The sequence below is a fragment of the Lolium rigidum genome, unplaced genomic scaffold (genome assembly GCF_022539505.1).
Source record: "Lolium rigidum isolate FL_2022 unplaced genomic scaffold, APGP_CSIRO_Lrig_0.1 contig_68410_1, whole genome shotgun sequence".
NCBI lineage: Eukaryota > Viridiplantae > Streptophyta > Magnoliopsida > Poales > Poaceae > Lolium > Lolium rigidum.
This window is the reverse complement of record NW_025901364.1, coordinates 50,405-65,788: the sequence shown is the minus strand read 5'-3', so window position 1 is coordinate 65,788 and position 15,384 is coordinate 50,405. Positions and strand designations below refer to the sequence as shown.

The window sequence follows — 15,384 nt, the reverse complement described above, 5'->3', positions numbered from 1 at the left end:
TTCTAGGACGTGAGAAACACATAGATAGAAATAATTATTAGGCAATGGAGCATAATAAACGAATATGATTTTTTTCTTGGCTGTCAAAGTGATATTGAGTTTTAAGTGCTTCTCCTAAAATTATGTTTCTTGTTTCCTTGATGTGTACTTGCAGTTATGGCTTCCATTTGATGATGCAAATACGCACATGATTTATGGTCCACCCATTCTCCAGTCAGTAGTCCGACATAAATTTGTAGTCAGTGTGTGCCCTGTACCTTCAAAGGTATCCTTTCCCCATCCTTACTTATGAGTGGTTCCTAATTAATCCCTGATTGTAACTACTATTGTTTTCTGTAGGAATCTCATGATGATGGTCTCCATAAATTATCTGTTAATTAATTAACTCTTACTGCCTCATTTAATGATTTACTGCAACCTATCTTCAACACATGCTGTTCCTTCATTAGTATGGCTTCAATATTTAATTTGTACTCTATTTACCATTTTATTCAGTGTTTACCCCCTGGTGTGTTTTTGTTTTGTTTTACAAGGTCATTGATTTACTGCAAACTAACATCGAGTTGTCAAATGCCAGTAAACCAATTTGATCTTCTGTTCGCCACTAATTCAGAGGCTCTTGACTTAACGCTCAGTTTGTTATTGGTATTCAGTAATGCTACACCTACGGACGGGAAGGGTTACGGAAACTCTACGCGCTGACGGGTCTCCAGACGTGGCGCTAGCGTGGAATAGAAACCGCTCGGGTGAGAGGGAGAGAAGAAAAAGAGAAGGAAAAGGAAAAAAATGGCATGCAGAGTAAAATCCCCAATCCCATCTCCTAGCGACAGAGGGATGCTTCTTGTCGCGGCGGCGCAGCGGGGCCAACTCTTGGTCGCAGGCGGCGTCTCGCGGAGATCTTGGACGCTGGAGGCGGCGCGGCTATATGTTGGTCGCAAGGGGCGTCGCGGCAAGCTGTTGATCGTAGGCTCTTAGGCGGCGGCCGCGTTGAGCTGCTAGAAGGCAACCGGCTGCGTGCGAGCTGTTGGACGGCAGACGGCGGCGCGCGAGCTGTTGGACGTCAGGCCGCGGCCTCAGCGAGCTGTTGGATGGTGGGCGGCGGGCTTGGCGAGCTCGTGGTCCAGGACGGCACCAGGCACATCAGGATGTAAGTGGCAGCGGCGTCAGGCGGGTCCACATACGCCGCCCGCGGAAAAACGCGTATGTGGCTGTCGCGGCGTACCACTACAGGTAAATGGTTAAAGCGGCTAAACCGGCGTAATCCAGCGGCGCCGCTGGATGGATCCAGCACGAATGCGTGATGTACTGATGTACAACGGGCGAACTGCACCCTTGCGCGTCTTGGCCTCGCCACGGACGGCGTGGCTGGCTAGCTAGTACTACTTGCCATCCACAGCCAGGCGTGAGCAGTCCGCGAGGCGCCGAAGCCCATAACTTTTTTTCTTTTTCTTTAACAGCCATCGTATGCTAACGCGTACTATATGTAGATCCGGCCATCGTGACATCACCAACTGTTGATAGCATTGGGCATCGTGGCATTTTAGCTTCTCAAAATAGTCTTTGCTCTCTATATTAATATAGCAACTAACTGATACAAGATAAAGATCACCGCTGAGAGGCAAAGAGCACATCAAAGCCCAAAAACACAAAAAAAGAAAGTAATATCGACAAAGTCGGATCAACGAAAACGCTGATGATCTGCATCCGTTGTGCTTTCTGGAAAATTCCCACCACGATCTTAGCCCTCCGAATACGGAAAATTCTTAGGATTTCTCTTGATATGAGGGAGGGTTGTGGGGAGGGGGAACCCCGACGCTGCTGCCCGGCGTGCTCGTGAAGCTCCCATGGCCACGCTACAGTCAGCGCGCCGCCATCCTAACCACCCTCAACATGAACAACTCCATAGACCGCCAGGAGCAGACATAAGAACCCCTGGCCCGCCCAAGCCTAGATGGGGCCCAAAGGGCCCAGATCTAGGCCAGGAGGGCGCCGTCGCTAGCAGGCGCCGTCGCTAGCCTCCATGCCGCCCCGCCGCCACCACACCACCCGGAGCTGCGCCACCCGGCAGGTGCGTCGCCACCGGAACCTTGACCACTAGGGAGCACTGCCACCGATCGAGGAGAAGCCTCGCGCCTCTTCGCCAAGGGTAAGGGCATGGCCACCGCCACTGGTACCACGCGGGCTTTGCCCGGCGGCCTACGTCGACGGCGACAGTGGGGGAGGAGGAAGGGCTAGAGGCTAGAGTTTCGGCTATTGCCTCGAGTCCACCCTCGGGGGACGGACGGGGACGAAGCGTTTTTCCGATCCTCCCTAGCCATCTAAATCAATCAATCTATCGTGGCATTTTAGCTAGTACTATCAAGGCTATCAGCTAACAGAGTCCCCTGCAACAAAAAAAAAAACAGAGTCACGCAGAGATTCGTGGTGTCAGGCTAGAGGTTAGATGTACGTCCGTTCAACAGTCCATGGAGGCACGGAGCGTACGAATCAGTTACACACGCGTGTATGTAGATCGGCTCTCTTTCAGTAAGAATGAGCACGCTCCGAACGAGCTAGTCAGACGTGATAAGCATTACATGGTCGTCGTGGCGCCGTTTAACCACGTAAATCCATCAGAAAGCTTAAACGGATGACACAAAATCCACGTAATTAATATGCGGCCGAAGCGGCTACAGCCACATCGTCCGCTGGACGCACCATTTACATCCTGACAGGCACAACATGGTTCCAACATGGACATGGCAGGTGAGCCCCTCCTATGTCTTAGGTGCTGCATTTTAACTAGTAAAAGACTTTTGGCTAAGATCAATTTTGCTGTCTCAAGTCTCAACTGATATTCAGATTTGCAGGATCTGTCGCTGCTGCTGGACTGCTGGTATACTGATGAAGCCAAAGCCAGAGAATGTACCTGCTGGCATACTGAAGAAGCCAAAGCCAGAGCATGCCTTTCAGGCCTGAATCTTCACCTAAAACAAGCCCACGATTCTGAAGTTGGATAGCTCAACTGTTGTCGCAGTTATAAATAACATACATTGGAACTTCAGAAGAATTTGGGATATGTACAAAAAGATAAAAAATCTGAAGACAGAACAGTAGTCCTTAGTTCTGGGAGAACTAGGAACAATGATGTTTGCTTTCTCCAGTATACCAGGAACATACCGAATTGGTTCTAAGTTTGTAACTGGCATGTTATAGTCTCTGATCTTGTAAATTAATATACAAGGTTATTAAGTTCATGACGTTTTAAATGATTGTAAAGCTTGTCCTTCCAACTTGTATGTTGTGATCTAAAATTATGAATAAGAAACATGTTCGCTGGAAACTTCGTTTATATATTGTTGTTCTGTCATCATTTGTTGAGAATGAAAAATTAAGAGTATCAAGCTGAGATACTAAGGGTGTGCTGCTGATGCTTCAGCCAAGAAGAGCATAGAAATGCAACATTCTGTTTTCTAGGTGAAGGAAAGGATTTTCTAAGGATAAGTATATCTGGAAGTCACAGAAAGTTTAATGAGGCTCACCTTTACTCCCAGCCAAATACTTCAACCATTTCCACAAAATAAAACATGGCAGCACTGAAACAACATCCATTACAATGTTCAACTCTCGGCAGTTCATAAACGTTGCAACTCTAGATGTGGAGAGAAAAGAAAACAAATAGATGGATGGTCTCCTTAAATTACAGTTGCCAGGTGCAAAAAAAAGGATTACATAAAAAATCCTTAAATTGTACAACTCATGTCTCTCTCTGATCCTTCGTATCGTTGATCCCTTCAGTTCCATCTGGTACTGCAGCTTCCTGGTTGGATTGATGTGGCAACTACTATAGTGCCCAAGTTAAATAATCCCTGCGACAAACAATTAATAAAATTTAGATCTTAAATATTTATTAGAAACAGAGAGGTTAATCAAGAAATATAGCTCAAATGATCCATACGGTAGTGGAGTTGTCATGCTTGGATTTATGTTGCTAGAACTAATATCCAGTTCAGTATCTTGAAGTAAACATGTGCTTGAACTTCACCTCCTCTTCAAGTTCCACATTGCTTTTCTTTTGTTGCTCGATTCATGCCACTGTAGTTTGATCATCCATTCCTACAAATCATAAAATATTTGATGATCAGGTTTGTGCTCTACTAGTATTTAATGAGATCACAATAAAACATAATAATACGAATGATTTTACATGAAGCACTGTAACATTTATGATCTGATTACTGGTCTGCCATAAGCTCCATAGGAATAAGCAATAAGCATGAATTTGGGTCGATCAGGAGCGACGGCAAACCTGTTTGAACTCGAGCAGCTCGGCCGGCTGCACGGCGGCGAGGTCTAGCTGCAGTTTAAGGAAAACGGTGAGCTACCTATACGTGGCATGGAGTTCACGACGGCATGAAGGCAGCTCCATCTTCCCGATCTGAACCAGGCGTAAAACTTACGGCGCAGTTTCCGCTTTTGACATAATTAGTGGCACGTCCGGCGACCGGCGAGCGGCTCGGCGGGGGGCACAACGGCGAAGTCTACCTGCGGGTTGAGGAAGATGGTGAGCCAGTATGCGCGTCCGGCCGCTCACAACGGCGCGATGGAGGCGTGGTGGATCTCAACAAAGGGCAAAACGTACGGGGCAGGTTGAGCTTTTCACTGCAAAATTAGCGGCACGTCCCTGCTTCTTCTTTTCTTTCGTTCAGCCTCCACGTCGGATCCAGGCCTTGTCAGCGCGTAACTAGTCCGTAACTCTCCGTAGGTGTAGCATTATTGTATTGGTACTAGTTGAATGCCCGTGCGCTGCTACGGCTCTCGAGTTTCCTCACCCACTGCATATATATAACATAATCCATTTTTTGTTGTTGCAAATATGTAGTTTATTTCTCTGCAACACATATATAGCATAATTCCCTTTCCCGCTTGCGCATATATAAACATATAAATATAATGCATGTAATTATTTAAACATTTTAACGGTAGCACATCCATCTGTAGTCGTAACAGAATACCTAGTAACAATCACATACACCTCTTTAAGTCCTCTATTGTAACATAGTCATATAATGAGATGTTCTAGATGGATATACTGAGATGTTCTAGATGGATGCTGGGAACATGATGCTTGAGTCAGCATAAAAAGGAATGCACGCTAACAAAATAGTGAACATACGAATGACCAACCTGGCTCACAGAAGGTAGAAATATACAAATAAAAAGCTTAGACCAAAATCACTTCTATCCTAAACAAACTATGAGGATCGTATTTCAGAATATAACACCATAGGGAAGGAAATGACCTAAGCAACCCAAATCACTCCATCATAATACATGGACAATATTCATTACACTAATCAACTCTATTATCCATAAGCAGATAACACTATCACTCCACAATTCCACCCTACGGAATGACCCTGCCTATTTTTCTTAACTCGAAACGTTTCAGAAAGCATAATAAAGAATTAGTTGGACTTCAAATAAATGGGATGATTATGCTCGAAATACAAACAAATTAAAATGTACTCCCATCATTTGTAAAAAAATTCTTAAGTTTATGTAGATACGGAGGCATGTACAGGAGTGGAGCCAGGGGCGAGCAGGAGACCCCCCCCCCCCCCCCACACACACACACGCGTTCGTCCCCCAACAAATTACAACACGTAATAGTACATATATAATGTGGATACATATTAATAATGGTGTATTTGCTAGTTTCTAAGCCCAATAGACAACATTCTATTTTCAAGGGCAAAAGAACAACTATCGAAAATTCCACCGGAATGTAAAATTATATTCAGTAGGCAACAATTTATTTAGATCATCACACACTCTTTCACACCTTTTGTTGCACTGAATAATTATGTCACTCTACCCCTACATGCAAACAAAAACTACTCAGGTACGATGTACTAATACTCCACTCTCACCTTGTTCTTCAGAAGATCTCGAAGCCATAAGGAAGTAAACCACCGGCAGAATGCACAGTACAAGAGCGTGAAGAATCCAAAAGTAGCAAAAAAATACATTTATCAAACACATTAAAGGCGACCAATGAAACCTCATGCAAGATGGTGAAGTGAGTCTATCATGGGATTTCATGGACAATAAAGTGCAAATGAGAAGCGGAGAGACAAATTCCATACATTCTCGATCGGGCACGACCTCGCTGCGAAGCCCTCCCGGACCATGGTGAGGACCAAGAGCAGGGACATAACATATTGAGCAGCAGTGGCGGAGGACGAAAAAAAATTAAGGTCGGGCGAAATTTTAAACGCAAAAAAATGATGCAAAAGAATAAACTATTAGTTTATATGATGGTAAGCATAGTCGCCCAGTACTATGGTAATAGCAATATATTCAAAATCAAAAACAGCTCCGCGGTCTCCAGAAAACCTAGAAGCTAAACCCGCGAGATTTGCAGGACTAGGGGCGCGCGGCCGAACGGCTTGGCCGGGGGCGGGGGAGTCGGAGGGATCTCGTCGGAGGAAAGCAGCTAGTGCGCGGGCAGCCAACGACACAGTGAAACGATCAAAGACAAGTCTTGGTCTCCCGGGTGAAACTCGCGTCTAGGAGTCTGGCCTGACTCGCGTCGACCGTCGAAGGCGAGTAGACGAAACAACTGACTAAGGAGTCACGAATCACGATCGCTGGTCCTTCTCACGATCGGAACGAATGGATCGTAGGACACATACAGTTGGTTTCCGTCAACCACGTGCGGCCCAGCTAGCATAAGCCCAGTTCGTTTGCTTACTTGATTGTTCTTCTCCTGCCGGCCTAACTCATATTTTTCTTTTATTTTCCCTTCAAAAACTGTACAAAACTGATGGTATATCTATATATGCATACATATACTAGATTGTTTGCCAAAAATCAAGGTAGGGCAAGTGTCACACCTTGCCCAAAGGGGAGCTCCGCCCCTGTTGAGCAGAGTCAACCTCGAGTTGACGACTACTCACACACGCTCACAGCTGTCCTCCACGACCAACATGATTGAACACATGCAGGCTCACAGGCATTCCGTTGCCGCCTTCCTCTCGTCTCATCACAGGATAACCAAAATTTAAGCAGAAAGGTCACGTCCTCCCGATGAAAATTCCGTCCTCAAGTTCACCACGACCGTAGCATGAACGGCGTATGCGTCTACCTTCACATCCTTCAGGCGGCACTCAATCACATCCACCTACTCCCCTGCCCCACGCACCCCTCCGGCCAGCAGTCGTCCTGCCCGCGCAGGTTGGCCTGCACCACGAACAGAGCGCCAACCTCGCTACCAAATTGTTGCCTTCCTTCCTTCACTGTTCGATCGCGGTGGGCAGGGAGGCGGCATCGACGCAGTCCATGGTGATGGCGCCACACTTTTGTAGATGACCATGGCTCTTGCGGCACGCAGGGCATCGACGGCAATGCGGACCATGGCGGCGACGACGATGGCGCACCTGTAGGTGGCCTCGGTTGGGTCGTCGACCTCGGTTGTACGGTAGAGGGGCCGCATAAGGTTGTGGCGATGGAACGTGGTTGTAGCGAACCGGGGGCGCAGCCGGAACCTAGCCCATGTGTTCGCTCCACATGTGAAGACCAGAAGTGAGGCGGTCGACCCTTGTCTAGCGGCGGGCGGTGATCTATCCTCCTTGCTGGAAGAAGGCAAGAGAGAGGACACAAAATTATATGGGGCTGGGTCTCATAGCTCCCCTTGTGAGACCCCTCCTCAGATTTTGCCACCTCATCCGAAATACACATCTTATAGCACCTCCCTACTACATAGTATACGCACTACCTAATTAGGATACATCCTATCATGTGGTATACGTTTTCATCAGATCAATTGATTGATTTGGTCGTAACTACCATCCCACGTATCACATGGCACGACCTTGCGGTTGTTTCAGAATCCAGTCATCGTCGTGGTCACAGTATCAATGGCGTCCTCCGACGTCGATCACGCAGCCTCCGTTTGCCACCTCCACCAGCGATGAGTTGATCGCAGGCGCACGTTCCCGTTCCTTTTACCTCCTTGGTCCGTCAGCGCTTCTCATGAGAACACGTTCTGATACTACATTAACAGATTCCATTGCTCCGATATAATTTAATTTCATAGGTGCAGAGCAGCTTCACGCTTCGACATGATTGGATTTTGAAATACTGATCGATAGAGATCTGATGCACTCAAAAAAAAAGAAAAAATGCATTGTAGGATCTGCATGACTGTATCTGTTGGGGCTGCTGCTCAGCGTTGCGGCTAAAACTTTTTGTTTGCGGATAAACCTGATGCATTAATTATACCTGCGTCCTTGATTAACCGAACGAGTTAATGGTTGGTAATGGCGGCACCGCCGCAGAGGGGAACCGGATGGCGTGGCCCGTCGTTGCTGCTTCCGTGAAAATCAGCTAAGCCACGAGAAGATTGCAAGCAACATGAAGCAGAACACGCGACGGCCGGGCTTGCCATTTTTGACTCACACACAAAGGACAACGGCGAGGTCCGAGGAGGTTGTTACGGCAGCGCAGAGATGAAACGGGACCGCCTAGTCACGAGCGCCGATAGTTTGGCCTGTTGAAGGACGAAGGGGTACAAGATATACGTAGACTAAATAATTATGGGGGGACTGAGAGGTGCTTTAAGATGTGTGTTTCGGATGAGGTGGCAATATCTGAGGAGGGGTCTCACAAGGCATTATGCGGCTTCCCTAAAAAAAGGGGTATTATGCGGCCCGCCCCATAGAATTTTTTTTCCGAGGAGGGATCGATCCTTGGCTGCAAGGAGAGAGAGGGCGTGAATGCTGAAGTTTGGAAATGCAAATTACCGTAATTGGTGGCTGATATCTTTCCTTTTTGCAAAATACCGGGACGTGTATATTTACTTGATTATTGCGATTGAATTGATACACAATAAATAAGCTTCTATTTTTTCAGAGCAACATGTCTATTTTATTGATTCTGACTTGACACGCATTAAATAAGCTTCCATTTTTTCTGAGCGACCGTGAGATGATTTCGTGTGAACTTTCTACGGTTGGGATTGCTCCAATGTTTAACGTCAAAGTGACACACCATCCCCAACTCCAATTTAATAGTAAAGATTATATGTACCCGGTGCTAATAATAGGTAGAACAACAATGTTTGTAACTCTCTATTTACTACAACGGTTACCTATTTGATTTTTTATACACTCACATGTTACTGCTTCTACAAGGGTATATAACTATCTATTTGCTTGTATGTACATGGTGCTTATGTGTGGGACTATCAAACCGTCATGCTGAAATTGATTCGCTCGTGTGCACATATTTATGTGTGGGACTATCAAATATTAAAACTTGGAATATCTGGTGTTGCCAGCAAGACATCTTTATCTTCTGCCATATTCACACAGCCATGCCCACGAGTATAAACTTACTGTGGTAGTGCCTATCTGTATTCCAACATATTTTCTACTTGCATTGCTTCATTATTTTTCATGCGCAACTGAATTAACATGTGAGTTTTCTCACTTTTCAACCAAGAATATCACTCATCACATGTTGGAAACCATGCTGAGCACTTGGATTTACCTCCTCTTATCCTTTTATGTATTTCCATGCATTTTCAAGGTGAACTTTTAAAATTTCGGATTTGCTTGCTGGCAATCTACTGATCAGATTGTATAAATGGTGCAATCTGAATTTCTTTAATTTAACTTTTCCAAGGAAAATTTGATGGCATAACCTTCTTAAAGTTTTGGCTATGTCATTTATGGTCTTGCAGATTTACCAATGGCGCACTTTGAATCACATTCAGGTCCTGCATGTTTTTCCCTGTGGTTGGTTCCGAGTATGTGTACTATTCTGATTTCTCTTTTCCAACAGTAGAGAACCCAGCTTTGTGTGCACCAAAATTATGAACCACAAATCTGTAGGTGTTCGTTCCTTATTGCCTCCATGTTACTCTTTACTCAAAGTATGTATCCATGTGCAGTGCCAGATATTTCGTGAAATAAAAATGCTTCTAGGGATTTTGTACCAAGAATCTGGAGCTTAGCTTGATACTGAATCTGGAGCTTAACTTGATATTGAATCTGGAGGTTAGCTTGATATTGATCAGGTATTGATCATCCCTCATAAAGAACATGCATAGTCTCTTTGCCTTTTTTGCTTGTGACCTAAAACTTGCTAAAAATACCCAAGTATCGAGGAGCTTGGGTTCTATCTGACATGAAGGTAGCAATTTTTATTTATGTATATATATTATCTTGCTTCTCTTCGTTCAGTCCGAAAGAATATTTTTCTTTTGAACGTCCTTTTGGAATGATGACTAGGCCAGTCGTGTTCTTCACTTACCACCTGACACCACTTGGAAGGTAGAATATATGTTCCTCAATGATGAGATTGATTTAATTTCCCAGATGTTGAAACTTCAAACCTGAAGTCAGGAGTGGTTGCCCTTGGTTCAAACCTTAATATTTTGTATGTTGTGTTTCAGGCCTATTTTTTCTACACTCCTTGAATTTGGAAACACCCCGTGAATATCAGATGGAGTGGAGATATAAAATGGATCAAGGTTTTCTTTTTTCCCTTCCGCTGCAAATGTTCGAGTGGACGTATATAGTATGTAACTGGTTGTGCACTAATTATTTTGTACATAGCTTGCGCTCATTGACTCCATGATTGTAATTTTTGTTTCTTGCTTGCAGATGCCATCGAAAGCATCTATATGGAAAGGTGTCCAATAAGTTTCGGAAGCACATTTTCTACTTATCTTGGTTTTTTTTGTTTACGAATACGAAAATGCCCATTATAGATATTACAAAGCATTAGGTGTATCATTTTATATATTTTGTCTTTGCCTATACAGCGGAAAGAAAGCAATGTGATATGTTTTAGATTTTAAAAATGGGTAGAAAAGTATGCAGCAGTAATATCATGATATAATCAGTATGGCTGCATGTATTGCATTTTCTTTAATATTGGGATCTTTCGATTTTCATGCCATAATTTCAGAATTCTGCGTTAATATAGTCACAAGGCAACAATGCATAGGTTAATTATATTTCCAGGTTTTAATTTCCTATATGAGTAGGACCATCTACCTTAGTTGTTTTGACATTGCCATGCTTCATCAATACAATGTTTTGCATAGGAGATTACTGATACATTATTGTGGGGCATTTTTTACTTTGGGATTGTGTATTGATCCACCTTCTTTTATGTATGATGGATGTATTGTTTCATGATTTCTCAGTTTGTTACCGTGTTTCGACTCTTCAGTTTTATTGCAAAATTAGAGATTTGTCGCTCCATTTGTACCTATGGATTAATGGTCATTAAGCTATAAATAAACCTATACAAGAACGAGCTGAAAAATTGTTGCTACCAATATATATAGTCCTCAGAAACAATCTTATGCTACCATGATATTGAATAGATGACTGATTGTTTCCTGTTGCAACTATTATTATATTCTATCTCTAATTAGTTTGCTTTGAACTCCAAAAGTTTTTGTAAATGAAGCTCTTCAAATTATCTCCACAACTTCTCCTATTTACCGATTATCACTTTTAGCAATTTGCTACTCTGATTGTCCTAATTTAGTTCTAACAAAAACTTTTTTTAAAACCTAAGAAATGCAGTTAAGTTTATCGTTGTTACATCGACACGAGCTCCACGGGATCGTGCGCCAAGGCGCACATCTAAATCTAGTTACTGCAATGGGAAGGGACACTGGAAGCGTAATTGCCCCAAGTACTTGGCTGATCTGAAGAGCGGCCTTGTCAAGAAGAAGAAAGGTATATCTGATATACATGTTATAGATGTTTATCTTACTGGTTCTCGTACTAGTGCCTGGGTATTTGATACTGGTTCGGTTGCTCACATTTGTAACACGAAACAGGAACTACGGAATAAACGAAGCCTATCGAGGGATGAAGTGACGATGCGCGTTGGAAATGGATCCAAGGTCGATGTGATCGCTGTCGGCACGCTCCCTCTACATCTACCTTCCGGATTAGTTTTAAACCTCAATAATTGTTATTTAGTTCATGCGTTGAGCATGAACATTATATCTGGATCTTGTTTAATGCAGGACAGTTATTCATTCTAGTCTGAGAATAATGGTTGTTCTATTTTTATGAATAATATCTTTTATGGTCATGCACCTGAGAAGAATGGTTTATTTCTATTAAGTCTCGATAGTAGTGATACACATGTTCATAACATTGATGCTAAGCGAATTAAATTGAATGATAATTCTACTTATATGTGGCACTGTCGTCTTGGTCATATTGGAGTGAAACGCATGAAGAAACTCCATTCCGATGGACTACTTGAATCACTTGACTTTGAGTCACTTGATAGATGTGAAGCATGTCTAATGGGAAAATGACTAAGACTCCATTCTCTGGTATTATGGAGCGAGCTACAGACTTATTGGAAATCATACATACCGATGTGTGCGGACCAATGAGTGTAGCCTCGCGCGGTGGTTATCGTTATGTTCTAACCTTCACGGATGATCCGAGTAGATATGGGTATATCTATTTCATGAAACATAAATCCGAAACTTTTCGAAGTTTAAGGAATTCCAAAGTGAAGTAGAAAATCAACGTAACAAGAAGATCAAGTTTCAGCGTTCGATCGCGGAGGCGAATATCCGAGTTATGAGTTTGGCATGCATTTAAAGAAATGCGGAATACTTTCACAGTTGACACCGCCGGGAACACCACAGCGCAATGGTGTGTCCGAACGTCGTAATCGAACTCTCTTAGATATGGTTCGTTCTATGATGTCTCTTACTGATTTGTCGTTATCATTTTGGGGTTATGCATTAGAGACAGCTGCATTCACTTTAAATAGGGCACCATCTAAATCCGTTGCAACCACACCGTATGAATTGTGGTTTAATAAGAAACCTAAGCTGTCGTTCCTAAAAGTTTGGGGTTGCGAAGCCTATGTAAAAAAGTTATAACCGGACAAGCTAGAACCCAAAGCGGAGAAATGCATCTTCATAGGATACCCTAAGGAAACTATTGGGTATACTTTCTATCACAGATCCGAAGGCAAAATCTTTGTTGCTAAGAACGGAACCTTTCTTGAGAAGGAGTTTCTCACTAAAGAAGTGACTGGAAGAAAAGTAGAACTCGACGAGGTTACTGAACCTTCTCTCGTTGATCAGAGTAGCGCAGTACTAGAAGATGTTCCTGTACCGCCTGCACCGGTGACAGAGGAAGCTAATGATAATGATCATGAAACTTCGAGCGAGATAACTACTGAACCTCGCAGATCGACAAGGGAACGTACCACTCCTGACTGGTATGATCCTTGTCTAAATGTCATGATTGTGGACAACAATGATGCGGACCCTGCGACGTATGAAGAAGCAATGATGAGCCCAGATTCCAACAAATGGCAAGAAGCCATGAAATCCGAAATGGGATCCATGTATGATAACAAAGTGTGGACTTTGGTAGACTTACCTGATAGCCGCAAGGCTGTCGAAAATAAATGGATCTTCAAGAGAAAAACAGATGTTGATGGTAATGTTACTGTCTATAAAGCTCGACTTGTCGCAAAGGGTTTCCGAAAAATTCAAGGTGTTGACTACAATGAGACTTTCTCACCTGTAGCGAAGCTAAAGTCTGTGAGGATTTTGTTAGCAATAGCTGCATTTTTCGATTATGAGATTTGGTAGATGGATGTCAAAACGGCGTTCCTTAATGGAGACATTGAGGAAGAGTTGTATATGGTACAACCCAAAGGTTTTGTCGATCCTAAAAATGCTGACAAGGTATGCAAACTTCAGCGTTCTATTTATGGACTAAAGCAAGCATCCAGGACTTGGAACCGACGTTTTGATAAGGTGATCAAAGACTTCGGGTTTATACAGTGCCAAGGAGAGGCCTGTATTTACAAGAAAGTGAGTGGGAGCTCTGTAGCATTCCTGATATTATATGTAGATGACATATTATTGATTGGGAATGATATAGAACTATTAAGCAGTGTAAAAGGTTATTTGAATAAGTGTTTTTCAATGAAAGACCTTGGTGAAGCAGCATACATTTTAGGCATCAAAATTTATAGAGATAGATCAAGACGCCTATTAGGGCTTTCACAGAGTACATACCTGGACAAGATTCTAAAGAAGTTTAGAATGGATGAAAGTAAGAAAGGTTTCTTACCTATGTTGCCAGGTAAGGTCTTAAGTAAGACACAAGGTCCGGCTACGGCAGAAGAAAGAGAGAGGATGAATCAGATCCCCTATGCCTCGGCATTAGGCTCTATCATGTATGCCATGCTGTGTACTAGACCGGATATAGCACATGCAGTTAGTTTGACTAGCAGATATCAAAGTGATCCTGGAATGGAACACTGGACAGCGGTCAAGAATATCCTGAAGTACTTGAAAGAACTAAGGATATGTTTCTTTGTTATGGAGGTGACCAAGAGCTCGTTGTAACCAGTTACACCGATGCAAGTTGGAACACTGATCCTGATGACTCTAAGTCTCAGTCTGGGTACGTGTTTATATTGAATGGTGCTGCAGTAAGCTGGTGCAGCTCGAAGTAGTGCACGGTGGCGAAGTCTTCAACAAAATCGGAATACATAGCGGCTTTAGAGGCTTCATCAGAAGCAGTATGGATGAATAGGTTCATTGTTGAGCTTGGTGTGGTTCCTAGTGCATTGGACCCACTAGTCATCTATTGTGACAACATGGGTGCCATCGCCAATGCACAAGAACCAAGGTCACACAAGAAGCTGAAGCATATTAAGCTGCGTTTTCATTCGATTCGCGAGTACATCGAAGATGGAGAAGTAAAGATTTGCAAAGTACACACTGATCTGAATGTGGCAGATCCGTTGACTAAAGCTCTCCCTAGGGCAAAGCATGACCAACACCAGAATGCCATGGGTGTTAGGTACCTTACAATGTAATCTAGATTATTGACTCTAGTGCAAGTGGGAGACTGTTGGAGATATGCCCAAGAGGCAATAATAAAGTGGTTATTATATATCTTTATGTTTATGATAAATGTTTATATACCATGATATAATTGTATTAACCGAAACATTGATACGTGTGTGTTATGTAAACAACAAGGAGTCCCTAGTAAGCCTCTTGTATAACTAGCTTGTTGATTAATAGATGATCATAGTTTCATGATCATGAACATTGGATGTTATTAATAACAAGGTTATATCATTATGTGAATGATTTAATGGACACACCCAATTAAGCTTAGCATAAGATCACGTCATTAAGTTCATTTTCTATAAGCTTTCGATACATAATTACTTAGTCCTTCGACCATGAGATCATGTAAATCACTTATACCGGAAGGGTACTTTGATTACATCAAACGCCACTGCGTAAATGGGTGGTTATAAAGGTGGGATTAAGTATTCAGAAAGTATGAGTTGAGGCATATGGAT

At 43.2% G+C, this 15,384-nt stretch overlaps 1 long non-coding RNA gene across 1 annotated transcript; it reads left to right on the top strand.

Moving 5' to 3' along the window:
- Positions 1-2,711: 2,711 nt before the first annotated feature.
- On the top strand, positions 2,712-3,322 carry LOC124682127. Its single transcript, XR_006996163.1, has 2 exons — positions 2,712-2,745; positions 2,850-3,322. It is a non-coding gene; the product is annotated as an uncharacterized LOC124682127 (long non-coding RNA).
- The last annotated feature ends 12,062 nt before the right edge of the window (positions 3,323-15,384 follow it).